The 18,042-nt window shown below is 32.8% G+C and overlaps 1 long non-coding RNA gene across 1 annotated transcript in view; it reads right to left on the bottom strand.

Annotated features, from left to right (window-relative positions):
* Window positions 1-15,454: 15,454 nt before the first annotated feature.
* The window catches only part of LOC123569819 (uncharacterized), a 95,188-nt gene continuing 92,600 nt past the window's right edge, over window positions 15,455-18,042 (bottom strand). Inside the window, exon 3 of the long non-coding RNA XR_010582456.2 lies at window positions 15,455-15,932. This is a non-coding gene — a long non-coding RNA (uncharacterized lncRNA). The remainder of the gene's footprint in view (window positions 15,933-18,042) is intronic.

Below are 18,042 nucleotides of genomic sequence, written 5' to 3'. Positions count from 1 at the left end.
ATTTGTCAAGCCTCATCAGACTGTACACTTTAAATGAATACATTTTATTGTAAGTTATACATTAAAAACTCCAAAAGAATTTGAGTGCCTCTTATGTACCAAAATAAAGTATAATTCATAAATTCTAAATTTAGTTATAATTTTGAAAAATGGCTTTGTGAAACAAATGCCTTTGTGTTGTTTAGCACATTTCAAAACGTGGGTATCTTTTTCAGAGTTGCATAACTTTAGTGAGAAGTTGAGTCTCTCAGGTTGCCTTCAGTTTAGTTCTTCATTGCTCATATGGCCAGAACATTCTACTAAGCTCTGGGGGAGGGTGTAAAACCAATAAAATCTGGGATACCTGTCTTCAAAGAGTTGACAATTGAGTGGGAGATTTAAAATATTTCGCCACCTTTAAAAAGTAACAGATAAAGGAGAGCCAATGAAAACTGCACAGTCACAGTGCAAGTTATGAGGTGTAGTATATGAGAAAGGCGATCAGAGTGAGTCCGAGTTAATCAGGAGAAGTGCAGAAATGATTTGTGTTTTCAGCCAGGCAATGAAGGAGAGGGAAGACAGGTTGGAGGGAAAAAGGAGGGAGGTCAGTTTTAAACAGATATGCACACTGAAAGCAGTTTCTAATGAAGAAAGATTGTCTTTGCAGCATCCAGTTGGGATTACTGAGGGTCTCTACCTCATACCATCACTATTCCTCCATTAGAATGCCATCCACAAAGGTGCAGAATGAAAGGAGACTTGTGACCTCCTGAGGCTTTTCTATCCTCTTGCTACTCGGAAGCAAAGCATTTCTATCTTTTCTTTCATTACAGCTCGGTCAGCTAACATTTTAAATAGATTATTAGCTTTAAAAAAATCTATGAGAAATAAAACAACAAGTTCCAAAGTATATTTATTTTTTCTGAGTATATGACAATTTCCATTCAGTTACTGAATAATTTATTGATATAATAGATTGAATAATACACAAGGTCTTATTTATTTTCTCCATCAATTTGGAAAATCCACAACCTAAATTATTTTTGAGTTTGGCTGGCATTCTGACAAATTCATTAAGATTCATAGTCTTTCCAAATATTAAGAGTCTAATCCTCTCCCTGATTATAATTTCCACAGATATGTCCTAGGTACCCACTACAGCTTTCTTCCCAATATTGTCTTTTTTCTTCACCCTGTATTTTTAGCTACATCTCTTTGAGTGCAAGGAATAGAGAGATACTCAAATTTTCCCAAGCACAGAAGAGAGGTGTTTATCATACTGATGTGTAAAATACAAAATGCATGGCACATATATTTACGTATATGTGTATCCATTTTATACACACACATACACACACAGAGGTTATATTGCATATTACAGCAGTAATCTGTAACCAGAAAAATGTCTGCTTCTCTGTGAAACAATGTGCTACAGGGAACTCAAATAAGGGTGTACTGGATTGTGTTAGATGTCAGAGAATCAGCAGTGAGCAAGACAGACATGATCTTTGAATTCATGAGATGTGAAGTCTAAAGGGCAGACAGGCATTGAGCAAAGCACTATTCAGGCAAGTGTAGACGCTATAAAAGTATATAACCAGAACTCCTAAACACTGTAATACAGGCTTTCTATGGAAAATTAAGGTAAAACTATGGGCTGAAAATTATTGAAGTCAGCTATCTTAAAAGTAGGCGGAGAGAATTTTATGGGTTCCACAAGTTTTTGCATACTTGTGGAGCTCTTAAAATTCTCTGCACCTACTTTTTCATGGCTCTTCTGAAACCAGTAACGTATTTGTTTTCTTTGTGTACTGCTTTCAGAGGAGCCATGAAAATTCTCCAGTCATCCAAAACACAAGTTGATACCAGAAAATCCACCTCCGTTGTTACAAAACTTAATACTTTAAAAAATTATTGTTGAACTTAACATTTAAATTCAAGTTCAAATTCATTGCTTCATTCATTCAATAAATAGTTATTAAGCATATACCATGTACCCACCCTTATTCTAAGTAAAAGGCAAGGAACAGTGAACAACCAAGGTGACCAAACATTCTGGTTTGCCATGGGCCATCCCAGTGACAGCACTGAAAGTGCCACATCCTGAGAACCTCCCTACTCCCCTTCCCCAGTCTCACACCAACCAGAACATTTGGCCACCCTACAAAAGACACAACTCATCCTTAACTCTGTAAGGTTTAAATTCCAGGTGGAGGAACAAAACATAAACATACACTTCTATGTGTATGAGGCATTAATGAATGCAAAGAAGAAAAGTTAAGCCAGGCAGTGGAAAAAGGAATAAGGAGCTAGAGTTTTTGACATGTTATTCAGAAAAGGCTTCTCTAAGGAAGTGATATTTAAGCAGAATCTCAAATAAAATGAAGAAGCCAGCCATGAAAATATCTGGGGAAGTTTCATAAAGAGAATAAAAGGGCAAACTTTCTGAAGAACAGAAGGCTTAGTAGGCTCAAGACAGTTCAATGAGATTAGAGAGGTAATTGGGGACCAGCTCAGGCCAAACGTTGGTTAGATATTGATTTAATTTTCAGTGTGATAGGACACCATTGAAGAATCTAAACAACAACTGATTTGTGAACTAATAACATACTACTTTTGAAAGCTTAGTTGTCTCAAAAAAAGTGCTGGAGAGTTAGTTGTTTTCTTATTTTGGCTCACATTTTTGTTATACTTTTTTTGTGATATTTTAACTGGAAAATCAGGACTTCAAGATTTCTAGTTAAAATATTCAATCCTTTTTTTGGCATAAAATAACTTCTCCTTTTTTGTTACTGTTTTGATAAACATACTATATATACTTAAAAATAATATGTATTCTACAATCTAGTGCACATAAAAAGCCATATGTGTGATCACGTGCACTGAGAAAGATATAAAAATACATATTAAGAAATAAATAAGATTACCTCAAGGCAAGGAAGTAAAAGATTACAATAATAAGAAAATAGTATCTCGATTTTTGTATAATTAAAAATATAGGACAAGCACAGTGGCTCATGCCTGTCATCCCAACACTTTGGGAGGCTGAGGCAGGCAGATGGCTTGAGTCCAAGAGTTCAAGACGAGCCTGGGCAACATGGTGAAACCTCTCTCAACAAGAAATACAAAAAGTTGTCTTGGTATGCTGTGTGTGCTTGTAGTCCCAGATACTTGGGAGGCTGAGGTGAAAGGATGACTTGAGCCCAGGAGGTGGAGGTGGCAGTGAGCCAAGTTCACGCCACTGCATTCCAGCCAGGGTGACAGAGTCAGATCATGTCTCAAAATAAAATAAAGTAAAATAAATATAATTTTATATCCTGCATTTTTAAATTACTAAATACTTATATTTCTGTTTTGATATAGAATCTTTTAAATTAGTTGTCATCATCTTTATCCCTATTCTCCTTTCTCACATCATGGCAGATATTGACAACGGTATCAACAAAAAGAAAAACCAAAAAGTAAACAAACTAAAAAACTATAGCTGTGGAGGTCAAAAATCACCTAATAAAATTAATGTGTTTTGAAATTGCCCACACAAATACTTAATTCTTATATAACTAGAAATTTAATGTGATACTCTACATAGTTACTTAATTTTATATGCATTTTTCAAATTTTATGTATGATTTCAAAAATATGCATTATTTGTGTGGGCAACATTAAATATATTAATTTTATTAAGTGAATTTTGTCTTGAACCTTATTGTTTGAAGATTGTTTTGAAATAATAAAAAAAAACCCTCTAAACAATGGTTATTTTCTCTTAGTAAGGTACAATGTAAATAAATGTCAATTTTAATATAATTTTTATAATTGCTATTTTAATTTGTCTTTATCAGTAGTTTCTCAGACAATACTTCCATTACCTGACTGGAAATGTGTCCCCATAATATTTGCTAAATAATGAATGAAGATAAACAGTTTACCTATCTGCACTGTTTTCTATAAAATATCATTGAATTATTTCTTGAACACTAAATGGATTTTTTTGTATCTCTGACATTCTTACCAAAAGTTTTGTTTCTTTTTTCTGTTTTTGACACAGGGTCTTGTTCTGTCACCCAGACTGGAGTGGAGTGGTGCAATCACAGCTCCTTTTGGCCACCAACTCCCGGACCCAAACAATCCTACCACCTCAGCCTCCTGAGTATTTGGGACTACAGGCATGATTCACTATACCTAACTCTCAACCAAAAGTTCAAGATCATTAAGCAATGCTTTACAAGGTTTGAAATATCCTACTCTTTTGAGGCATTATAGTTCTATGTTGCTATTATTAATAGCAATTAACATAAACAAATATATGAATAACTATGAATATCTTTAAGAAATTTATTATACAATGTCACTAACCTCAGAGATGGAAAAAATAATTTAGTAAATTATGCTTTTTGGAGAAATTTCTCATATACTTTATCTCCATTTAGAAAAGATATGTTTTTAATTTGCAATGCAAAATATGGCTTTGATTGGACTATAGCTTATTTTCAACATTTTCATTACATTCTTTGGTGCTAAACCATGGCAGTTTCTAAAGGATTTGAAAGATGGTGAAATAGGTTTAATAAATAAAGGATTAAGAAAGTACTTCTCCGTATCATTGTTATTTTAAAATCTGAAACTAAAGGCTGAGGTAAAACCTAGAACTAAATGCTGAGAGGTATAATCAGCTAAAGACTGATTATAGCCTTCAAATATACTGAAGAATAGTTTTTACATTGAAGTTTACAGCTTTATTTCCTAGAAAAAGCAGACTACAAAAACTCAGTGGATTTGGGTAACAGAACGATGAATTCAAGTATCCATTATTTTTAAGTTGTGGAATATTTGAGTTGTTGTGTGCTCAACCTTGAACATTTTTTAAGAAGGAAAAATAAATCCAAGGTTTTTTGTTTTCAATAAATTAAGTGCAAATAAGAAAGTAAACAGTAAATTACAAAGTCCTTTTTTATTTCAGTGTTCAATCTTTTCTACTTAAATTTTTTAAATTATGGCTATAAAGATATTTATTTACAGAAGATTTCAAGAAGTTTTTCCTTATTTTTCTAAAATGTCACATGTGCCAAATGAAATGTCTGTGTGTATATGACATCACAGTATTTTAACCAGCATTTATTTATGATTGTGCATTCTTTAATTATATGGAATAGCCAGAAGCTAATGTGGATAACAGTATTTTTCTACACATACATAAACAAACACATACACACACTTTAAGTAGAATGTGATCTCCATTATGTATAAATAGGTTGTATGTTTACTTAAGCAGAAATTACCTCCAAGAGTCTATAACAATAGACTATCATACATATTTTTACACTTTAAGGTAGCCAGGTATTATATAGAAGTTTTATAATGTATAAATTTAAATTATAAATAATGCATCATCCCACAATAATTTTCATATTCTATACATTTCTATAAAATATATTATTTTATTCACTGAATGTTTCAATGTAACCTCTTCAAAAATAAATAAATTTTTCAGTGAATCATTATCATTGCTAAGGTAAGTGGAGGGTTTAGCAATTCTTTTCTCAATTCCATTATAGTGAAAGCTTGAGGATTTTGTATGGTTATTGGGTACACAATGCCATTTTTCCTTATTAAACTGTCACCAAATTTTTCATGTAGCTCATATTATTCTCCACGAAAGAATAATTATGGGATAACAAGGTATACAATTTTACATTTGAGCCAGGCTGCTCTGAAGATTTGGAGTTTTTGTTTTGTTTTGTTCTGTTTAATGTCTTTGTGAATATAAAGATAACAAAAAGTCCATCCTGATAAACATGCACACATACACATACATACTCACAAACACAGAGAGAAAGAGGCAGAGATTTGGGGGGAGAGAATGGATAGTACAAAGTACTGATGCATGGAGACTGTGAAAAGAAGGAATTTAAAAAAATCCATCAGCCAAGAACGCAACAAAAATACAAATTTTAGTAGAAGGTAAGAAATAAGCAAATAAGCAAATTTCCTCTAACTTGAAAGACACCTACAGATGATTTAAAGAAATGAAACAGATATTAATGTGCAAACAAACTTGAACAGATTTAAATTTAGTTAATTTGATTTATTCAGCTCTTTTATATCTCTAAATTCTAATGAATGCATACCTAAAGCTATGAGTGATCATAAGAATATAAGCTAATTTCATTCAGTCTCATTATTCTAAATTACAAAATGGCAGTAACATCTATTCCTTTATGTTGTTAGGTTGAACCTTAATTGACATAATGCATTTAAAACACACTTCATAAAATATAAAGTGACACAGACATGAAAGTGTTCACATTAGGTTGCCCTCCAACATTTTGTGACAATGCAACAGTTTTCTTTAAAAGCAACATACGGGACAGTTTTTCATGGAAAAAATACAGCTACATTAGTACACACTTGGAAATAACATTCTGATCTGGTTATTAAGGAAGCTAATCTTATGTCAGTTTCAAAACCCAGTAAATGATAAACTGGCTGCTGCAGCAGTTAATAGTTGAAAAATTGTAGTTGTGGATATAAGTAAAATACAAAAGCTCTATTCTTTTCTATCTCTTTGGCTATATAAGAAAAGACGTGGGAATAGGGCTTCAGAAGCTTAAAAGTGAATACATCCTTCACTGAGGAAGCCATAAGCTCCTACGAAAAAGCCAGAATAAAATACATTTTACGTACAATGTATAACAAGCATTTGATTTGCAGCAATATGCTATGCATATATGCAAACAACGAAGAGGCATTTGATGAAATTTAAACCTCAGAGTGGTATTTCCATTCAGTAATATCAAGGGAAAGGTCTATTTGTAACAAAGAATTATAAGGCTAAATTTAGTTCATTAAATTCAAATACAAGGCATTTTAAAATCTGACCCTAATTTATCTTTTCAAGCCTGCCTGTCATTTCTGAACCGTATATACATTGTGAATGAAGATTCTGTGTTCTATAGCTATAAATTTATTTTTGCTAATTATTCTATTCAGGGACTTTTTCTATTCAAGTACTTTTTATTGCTATATAATAGTTGTATCTTTACAAGGCACATGAGTTTTTTGGATACATGCATACAATACATAATTATCAAATAAGGATAACTGAGATATCCATATCATTTGTTTGTGTTGAGAACATTTCCAATATCCCCTTCTATTTTGAAATATATAAAAAATTCCTATTAACAATAATTGTCCTAGTATGCTATTGAACACTAGAACTTCTATCTATTTGTATTTTTGAACCTATTGACCAGTCTCTCTTCAATGCCCACCACCCTCTTCCCTTCCCTGACTCTGGTAACCACCATCCTACTATCTGCCTCCATGGGATAATTTTGTTTCAGCTCCTGCATATGAATGAGAACGTATTATATACTTCTTTGCCTCCCTCATTTTAATTAACCTCTAGTTTCATTTATCTTGCTGCAAATGGCAGAATTTTATTCTCTTTATGGATGAATAATATTACATCGTGTATGTGTACCACATTTTCTTTATCCATTCATTTGTTAATGGACACTTAGGTTGATTCCATATCTTGGCTATTGTGAATATCGCTGCAATGAACACGGGAGTGCAGCTATCGCTTCAATATACTGATTTCCTTTAGGAAAAAGTGCTTTTTTAGGAAAACTTGCCTTCACAAAATTAATGTCTTAGAAGAATTTATCTTTTAAGTATAGAAACTTTATTAGGGGAAGTAATATTAAAGTATGACTAGTCAAATTTATTAATAAAAATTAAGTAGCCATTCTATAACCCTAGAGAAGTAAACAACATGGACAAAACAGCATTCTTAGTGCAAAAGCTATTTCAGACGTATCATATTTGTTATTTTTGTTCCCACAGAAACTCTTTGCAAAGTATGCATTTTATTGATGACAAATTATGTACCTACATATAGATTAAATGAGCAAAGATCTCGGACATCTAGTAAACTGCATATATAATCTGGTTAAAATTGATCAATCTGATACAAATCAAGTTCTAATTGAGCTTTATTAACTATAAGATCTAGATTCAGAATCAGAGCCTTTTCCTAAATAGAAATATTCTGAACATCTTTTTCTTTATAGCTTATCTCAGCTAAGAATTCATAATAGGCAAGAGAAGAAGTTGAGAAAACAGAAGCTGAGATAAGAAGTGGAAAACAAGAACTAGCACACAAGCTATATGGCTGTCTACTCAGTGTTAAAGTCAAAGGTCAAAAAAAAAAAAAGGAATTAATTTTCAACTGATGGCAACATTCAGGAATTCTGACCCAGAGGATTAGGAGTACATACAAATGGTTATTCATAAATAGCTTGGGAATATTTTGGAATAACAGAACAGGGGGTCTTTCTATCGTTCATTCCATCAATATACATTACTAAAGCAATTGGGAAGGAGGTATTATATTGCTCAGCTACACAGGACACTAGGATGTGATGAACACATCATTACTCCAGTAATAGCTGGAATTGCTGAATGCTGAATATATAACTGGGGAAAACATCCACTAATGTAAAGTTGAAAAGATAAACTGTTAATGGAACCTCTTTGGCCTAATATATTTACAGGTGTTTGGATCTACCCCCAGGTACAATCACTACAAGGTCTATAACAATGATGGATATCAGAGATCATCTTCTTGTGGGAATCAGTCATGGCTGACTTGGGAACTGAGGACCGCTGAGCCTAGAGCTTCCAGTTATCAGTGCATGATGGATGCATGGATGGACTTTATTTACTTAGAACAATTCCTAGCATTGAGGCACCGCATATTAAATATTTGTGAAATGAAAAAAAAAGTTTGAATAAATGAATGAATGATTGAATGAATGGACTGAACAAAGTAGAATTATTTTTATTTAGTATTTGCTTCTGTTTTGAGACTATGAACAAATATTCCCTAAATATTAGTTGAGAAAAGAGAATGCCATAGGATTAAAAAAAGAAGGCACTGGTAAGTGAAATGATTGCATTTTATATGAATGACATTTCTGAAGAACACAATAGTGTGGTTAAGTGATTTGAAATAGCTGGGAATCATATTGCTAAATAATGCCATTGAAATTTCTGAGAACTTTCAGGAATAACTTATTTTTTAATGTCCAAGACAGCATCCACTCATAATTGTCATTGAAGAAACAAAAAATACTGATAGGGCTTGGCTGTGTCCCCACCCAAATCTCAAATTGAATTGTGGTTCCCATAATCCCCATGTGTCATGGGAGTGACCCAGTGGGAGGTAATTAAATCATGGGGGCAATTTCCCCCATGCTATTCTCATGATAGTAAGTTAGTTCTCACGAGATCTGATGGTTTTATAAGGGGCTTCCCCCTTAGCTCGGTTTTCATTCTCCTCTTTCCACCATGATTGTAAGTTTCCTGAGGCCACCTAGTTGCAGAACTGTGAGTCTATTAAACCTCTTTCTTTTATAAATTACCCAGTCTCAGGTTTGTCCTTATAGCAACATGGGAATGGACTAATACAGATATGTAATATTAAGTACTGTGTCTTAGTAGATCAGTTTGGTTAGATATCTAAGAATTAAATTTAAGTCTTGAACTCTCAGTTTACTATACAAATTAAAAATAAAAATCACTGAGGATTTTAATTATAGCTGACGTAATAGTTTCCGCCATTGTACAGAATTGAATTGCTATGTCACCAACTCTACTTGATTAAAAAAAAAAAAAATTCAATTTATTATCTTGGGTATCTTAAACAGTTGAAACATAAATGTTTTTTGTAGTCAATATATCTGAATAAATGAAAAATGAATATGACTCTTAAAAAGCAATTCTATTGTAAGAAACTAAAAAGTTTCTTACAATAACCATGAAATCCATTAGCTATTTCAGAGAGAGAAAAAAAAAAAAAACACTGGCTTTAGATCACCTAAGAAGCAGCTTAGGAGGGAGGAAATTACTTATGTTTTGTGAACTATTTATCGTGACACTTCCTGGTGAAAACCACAACACAAATCTCAAACCAACTTACACAACACAGATGGGTTTTCTCAGAGTTCCAGGTTCATATATAAAACAAATCCTTTGTTTCATTCATCACTATACTCAAAGATTTGGAAAAAAAAACAGACAAACGTACTAATTGTTTTCAAAGAGGACATATGCTTGAAATGCAGTAGTTTTTAGGATGCTAACTGTCAAGAATATCTTAAAAAAGAAAAGATACTACACTATTTTCATATAGAATTATTTGTTAGTTCAATAACTATAAGGATTGGAAGCTATCTTGGAAATCTATTGTTTGTTTCGAATATCAAGAAATTAATGTCAGGGTTTACATAGCTCAAAAAAACTTGTATAGATAAATAGTAGCTACATTGGGATTAAGACTCAGGTTTTCTGATTCATGGCCTATATGAATATTAACTTGCTATAATATCTGCTTATTCAATTGAGTTTTATGATAGCATATTAGTTATTGCCTTCATAAAATAAATAAAATTGAATTATAAATGTCATTTGGAGTTGGGAAGTGGATACAAAGCAAAGAGAATTGAGTAGGACAAAGATGATACTTGGGATAGAAACCATGCCAATTAGTCCTTTTTTCATTTGGAAAAAGAAGCCTGGGACATCTCAGAAAAAGAGATACCTTCACAAGGAATTACTTAAGATGCTAAGAGTGCAGATTAGAGGTGAAATATGGTTAGATGTGGAATATGCCCTGGGGTGTGTGTGTGTGTGTATATATATATACACATACATATATATATACACACACACACATATATATGTATATATATGTTTCAGTAAAGCCTTTGAAATATCCAAACATACCCAAAACATAGCACTCTTGTCTCATGCTGATGTGGTTTATGACAGTTACAAGATGTGGTATATATATACACACACACATATATATACACACACACACATATATATATATATTTGTGAAATACCATGATTGCTGTTTTCTCACTAGGAAGGGTTTTGCTTATTTAGAGATCTTCCATGTAGATATTTTGACTTTTCTTCTGAATCTGCCTACTTTTCACAGAATGTTAGTGAAATTTTAAGCCTGTGATATTTTTAGGAATATGTTTTCTGTTATGTAGGAAAACATCAAGATATTTCTTTTTCATTACAAACTCATGATCACTTATTAAGGTCATTATCAATATTTTTTCTTTTAAACATCATATACATGTACTAAGTTATATGATGTCAGATAGCTTCTAACTTTTACAGAGGTGGATCCAATAAGGTAACTTTTGAAATCAACATTTTGTCTATAGCTTAAAAATTAATTGGTTCATTGAGTTGATTTCTATGACAACTACTTCGTATTAAGCTTTGTCAGCATTCTGCGAGCTACTGGGTTAATGATAACTAGCTAATATAATGGATTAGTTAATGAGATTCTTAGTCACCCCTATCTGACTTATGGATATATGGCTTTGTTATTTGGAATTACAATTAAACATCTCACATAATTACTCTTTGACATACAAAATAAACAGAGTAAAATATAATGTGTACTTACTATATTATTTCAATGACACTGTTGTCCTTGGTAGGCATATTTTCATTATTCATTTTACGAAATACACTTTACCTGGCACCAAATCATGAAGTATGGAAAGAGAAGGAAGGCATTTTAGCACACATATTATTACAATTATCAACAAAGTACAAGTACGTAAAGCAAGCATATGAGGCTGCAGTTTCCAGGAGGCACCAGGTTTCAGTAAAGCCTTTGAAATATCCAAACATAACCAAAACATAGCACTCTTGTCTCATGCTGATGTGGTTTATGACAGTTACAAGATGTGGTATATATATATATACACACACACACACACACATATATACACACATATATATATACACACACATATATATATATGTGAAATACCATGATTGCTGTTTTCTCACTAGGGTTTTGCTTATTCAGAGATCTTCTATGTAGATATTTTGACTTTTCTTCTGAATCTGCCTACTTTTACATATATATAATATATATTATATATATAATTATATATTATATGTATTTCAGTTTAGTTATATAATTGTTGTATTAGTCCATTCTCACACTGCTATAAAGAAATAACAGACTGGGTAATTTTTAAAGAAAAGAGGTTTAGTCGGCTCACGGTTCTGCTGGCTGTACAGAAAGCACAGCACCAGTATCTTCCTGAAGAGACCTCATGGAGCTTTTACTCATGGTGAGAGGCAAAGAAGGAGCAAGTACATCACATGGCAAAAGCAGGAAAAAGGCAGAGAGAGAAGAGAGGTGCCTACTTATATATATATATATATATATATACACACACACATACACACACACACTTATTTTATATATATATAGAGAGAGAGAGAGAGAGAGAAAGCATCTGTAAAAATTCTGCTATACGTATAGTGTTGGGTATTAGATACTCTGAAAATATATGACCTAATTTAAAGACACAGGACAACTTTCTATAATACTATCATTACACTATTTACATATTTTCACTTAACAAATCTTATTGCATTAAATATGTGTAACTAAAGTTAAGATATAAAATGTCTATCTGAGTGCTATGATGAAAATTCTCACAAAATAATTATACAAAAAAGGAGTTTTGATTCTAAAATTTAGCAAACTACTAATAAGAAGGCTTAGAAGATATCTGTTTTCTCACATTTGAGGTCTCCTTCAATGTTACTGTTAGGAAGAAACACTTAATAGCTCTTTAGAGTCAAAAGGCTCCTGTTTCTGGAATTTACACAGACCACTTTCCTGCACATCTTTTCCAATATCACAACCCTTCCTTTAATCTGCTGTAGTCATTGAGGCTTTCAGATCCTTAATTTTAATCTCATAGCTTCCTCAGTTACCCCTGCTTTAAAAGAAAAGTCTGATATTCCATATTTGAATCTTAATATCCTTCTTGAGGCACTTGTTTCTCTTAAACACTTAATTGTTGGAAACAGGTACTCTCACCTGTTTCCAGGGTGGAAATCCAAGGTCATGAGCCAAGCTCCAAATATCTGCCTCGCTAAATAGATAATTTGATATCAAATACAAAAAAATGATAAATGGAGATATTATTACACTTTGAAAACAAAAAGGGAAAACAAGAAGAGGCAGATAATTGAAAAGCAATAATGAGAACATACTACATTTAATATAGGAAGACAAACTATTAAGCCATAGCTGGACAATTCTTCAAAAATTGCATTTCAGTTTAGTTACATCATTGTTGTATTAGTCCATTCTCACATTGCTATAAAGAAATAACAGACTGGGTAATTTTTAAAGAAAAGAGGTTTAGTTGGCTCACGATTCTGCTGACTGTGCAGAAAGCACAGCACCAGTATCTTCCCGAGGAGACCTCATGAAGCTTTTACTCATGGTGAGAGGCAAAGAAGGAGCAAGTACATCACATGGCAAAAGCAGGAAAAAGAGAGAGAGAGAGAAGAGAGTTGCTACACACTTTTAAATAACCAGATCTCGTGATAACTCACTATTGTGAAGACAGTATCAAGATGTTGCTAAAACACTCATGAGAAGGCCACTCTCCTGATCTGGTCAACTCTCACCTATCCCCACCTCCAATACCGGGGATTACAATTCAACATTAGATCTGAGTGGGGACACATCCATACTGTATCAACTGTTATCAGAGAAAGTCGTCCAGTATTGTCCAGGAGACAATGCGATACTATATGATACGATGCAATACGATATGATACAATACGATACGATACAATACAATCTCACTCCAGTTGAACGATGTCTGGAGGCTATTTGTACATTTACATAAATGTCCTCTATGTGGACCATATCAGTCTGGGCATAAAAATGAGACTGTTTTATTTGAAATGATTTTTTCCTTAGTAATCCCTCAGTTTCTATAAAAGGAATTTCAGAAAATATGTCCAAATTATTTCTGCAAACTGCCAGAGGATGTTTCTCATTTGGTCACATACAAGTTTTCTCAACCACATTACTGTCTATGAATTTTACTAATATTATATTTAACTTCTCCTTTGTGATGCTTCGTTTTGGTAATATCTCTTGACTAGTGCATTAAGCTTACTCACCTGCACAAGGTTTTCAGTCCTGTCATCACCAAGTTTCCTTCTCCGCTCTAAACATCAGCAAGAAATTAGTACTCTCTTATTGAAGTACTGGATAGGCAAAGACTAAACTCTGTTTACAGCAACCTTATTTTTAAAGAAAGGCCTCTGTAATTTAAGAAAAAGTTTTTTTCTTCCATTTTTGTTACCTGTCATTAGATAGGTGCCAAACCATATTTTTTCGCCCACCAGTGTCCTCAGAGTAAAATTTTTAAGCATGCTGTGAGACTTGCACCCAAAAGGATGACAGATATGGCCTTGCATTTGAACTCTGAAGTTCCTCATACATCCATGATTAGTATATAAACTTCATAAACTTACAAGAAGGAAGATCATAGAACTTTTAGTTAGGCTTTGAGTGTGGAGATCCTCTCCAGTGTTCGGTGGATGACAAAGAAAATAGTTGAGCAAAAGTCAAAAAAGCAGCAAAATTTCACTGTATCATTCAAAGATTTACAAAAATCTTTTAAATTAAATAAAAGGAAAATCTGCAATATGAATATACGATAAAAAGGGAAAAATAAAGGTACCGTGTCTAAATTTACAAAGTCAAAAATATCAACAGAATAAGAAATTACAATTTGAATTTACATAGAGGTAAATAGATTGACACATTTAATTACTTTAACCTCTATATAACCTTGAAACAATTTCTCAACTGAGATAAGCTATAAAAGTTGCATACAGAAATAGAGGCAAAGTGCATCTTAGCGCTATTCAACTATCTGAAAACAGCTTTTAAATAATTAAAACAGAAAGTCAATGTAATTATGGTTTCTCCTTGTGCAAAGGATCTCAAAATTTAGCTAACATCAGAATGATCTGAAGGCTTTTTAAACTACACATTTCTAAGCCCCTCCCCTAATTCTGATTCATTATGTCTGCAGTGAAACAAAACAATTTGTGTGTCTAACAAGTTCCTATATTATTAATCCAGGGGTTATGCTTTCTTCATCCAATATAAAATCACAGAAAGTTGCCAAAAAAAAAAAATGCTTGAAGGATTAGTGGAGTGAAAAATCTTTCTTGCATGGCAAGTTCAAGGTTTCTGAGAAATCAGTCAGAAAACATACAGTGGCAAATTTATATCTAATATAACTTAGTGGATGCTTTGCCTTGAAATACTATGTGGAAGTCTATAAAAAGTAATTATTAACTTTATAGAAAAAAATACTTCAGGAATGAACTTGTCAAAGAAAGCTAAGGTCTCATCTGAAAGATACAATGATCAATGTTACTATTATCACAAGGAAGGCAGCACATTTTTCTTTGTTGCTCTGGTAGATTGGAGATAGGGTGATGTTAAAGATTTAAAGTTTGTACTTCACTATTTTATGAGTACAAATATATGTTACTAATGAGGCATCCATACTGATAAATTTACATGAAATAATATAGAGAAAACATATGTAAACAAAATTGTGTGAACAAAATTATGAAGGGCTTTATATTTCTGTTTAAAAGCAATAGCAGCATCATTATAAAGAAATAAAACAAATTATAAAGAAATACTTTTATGGAAATAAATTAAAGGAAGGCCATTTACATGCATAATTTCCACTGCATTATTCTTTTCATATGTCTAGTAAATCTTAAGGGTTGCAGCCTCCTTTATTTATTTCCTGAGGATTTTTTTCTGCAGTAGAAAACTACAATATAATATCAAGACACTATCATACCTCACAACCATAATGGGTGATAGAAGGGAGTTCATGTCACTTTGAAGAACTATAGGACATCTGTTACTATACAAATATAATTACAACCCTGTATGTAAGTGAATGATTTGTTTTAAAATAAAAATAGATTTTAAATATAACATACTGTTCGAAGTTTCAGAGTTGGTTGCTTTTCTTCATTTTCCACATTGCCTGCAAAATAATAGAAGATAACCAAAAATTGTAGAGGACCAACAAAAGCAAAATTTCAAATTAAGGTCTAGTGAAACTAATCATCTTTTTTATGTGACATTGATATAAATGATACAAATGATATTGCATATGTACAAAGTTCTCTGAGAGCAGAAAATTTATCATACCCATTTTTGCTATTCTTTATAATGCCATTCAACAATTTTTCAAAAAATAGTAAAACTATTGCTCACAAGGTTTTCACTTATCTTTCCATTTCTTTCTTCCCTTTATTGCAAAACTGAAATATTTGCCTATACAGTTTTTCGTGTTCTCGTTTGATGCATTCCTTCATTCACAATAATTAGGTTTTCATTTCTACTTCTCCAAAGAAATTGTCCTTACCAAGTTCATAACAACTTCACTAAGCCAAAGCCAGTGGCAAATTCTAAGCCCTCAACTGATTAGACTCTCAGCAGTATTTGACATTACTAATGACTCCTTTCTTCCTATAATACTTACTTCACTTGGTGTAAGGGACAGCATTACACTCTTGCCTCCCAATGTCATCCCCTTTGCTGGCCCCTGTGCTTTCTACCTATAATTTTAGAAACTCCACAGATTGACTCTGATGTTTATTTGTCAGAACTAACCATTTTCTTGAACTTGAAATTCATTTATCAAACTGTCCAGTTTGCCACATGGCTTTGGTAGGTAACAGCATCACAAATGGATTGTGCTTATAACAGAACTCTTGATTTCTCCCTTCAAACTCTAGAAGAAGGTATGCTCTCTTAGGACACAATCTTGTTAGATATCATATGTAAAGGATGGACAGTAGGACCTGAAACACAGTGTTCAAGGAACGAAAACTAAAACAAATCAAAATAAACAAATATGTAAATGGCCATTTAAATGCAGAAACATGGTATTTGAAACAGCATGAGACTTCTACAGGTAGCTTCATATGATGCAGAGCTAGGATTCAGAAAAAGGAAATGATTAATTAAGATAGTCTCAGAGACTTTTCTCAAAGATAGAATGATGTATTTGGCTGAGTTTCAGGAAATCCTTGAGTGGAAATTTATAGAATATTTGAAAAAAAATGATTTAAATAATTTCTATATTTGGTTATAGATGTCTCTATATATGTAAGTTTCTCAAAGTGATTTCAATGATTATTTAATTTTTAAGGTGTTTATAATAGAAAACTTTCAGATATTATTAATAACTACGGACAGCATGGGTTCTACTACACGTATGATTATGCTACCCACTTTAGACAAAGCAGGTAAACAACATCGCTTTCACAAGGCAGACTGCAAAGACTGATTCCAAAGTGTCTTTTGAACAGGTCTGTTACAAGAGTGAGGCCATCTGAAAGGTAACAATCAGTTCTCAGAAGATACGTATCCAAGTGGGCTACTCCAATTTCTATGAGAGGTACCTGCACTTAAGAGTTCCTATTGCCTTACCGAAGTTTCAGCTTCTAGACAAGATCCTAGTAGAGACTAAAGGAAAGCACACATCCACATACCTCCAAACACACAACACGATGAAGCTCTATCTAAAAATAAGTAAGATGCTGGTTAATCTAGATTTGATATTGGATCTCTTCTAACTTCAATGCATCAGAGATTTAATCAGACATGGTTGTTTTACTGTGAATATTGAGAAAAGTGTTTTAATTTTCTGAGTTATTAAATGAGAAGCATGAATGAAGAAGAAAAATTCAAGAAAATAAAAAAGCTAAACGAATCTGCTTCTATTTTTACTCACCTCAATTACCCGTAAAAAATTATCATTCAATTTGAAACATGTTGCTCTTTACCAGCATGTTACACTGCTCCCCCTTGTTAAGCTGAGGAAAAATATATGAGGTCCTGGGCTTGTGGATAAGAAGCAATAAGAAGCAACAGCTATTCTTCAATCAAGGGGAGAAGCAGCTGCATCCCCAATATCCATGCCCTTTAGAATATACATAACACCCTGGAATCCCCAGTGGCAGCTGTGCACCATAGTATCCTGGCTATTGCACTTTCTACACTATTTCATGAAGCTTAAGATGCTAATTTCAGGATGTGGAATGTTTAGCCTTGCAGCTTTGAGGATGTTGGCACTGAAGCTGATA

This window comes from Macaca fascicularis, chromosome 17 (genome assembly GCF_037993035.2).
Source record: "Macaca fascicularis isolate 582-1 chromosome 17, T2T-MFA8v1.1".
NCBI lineage: Eukaryota > Metazoa > Chordata > Mammalia > Primates > Cercopithecidae > Macaca > Macaca fascicularis.
Note: the sequence above shows the minus strand (reverse complement) of the source record. Positions and strands in the feature narration are given on the sequence as shown.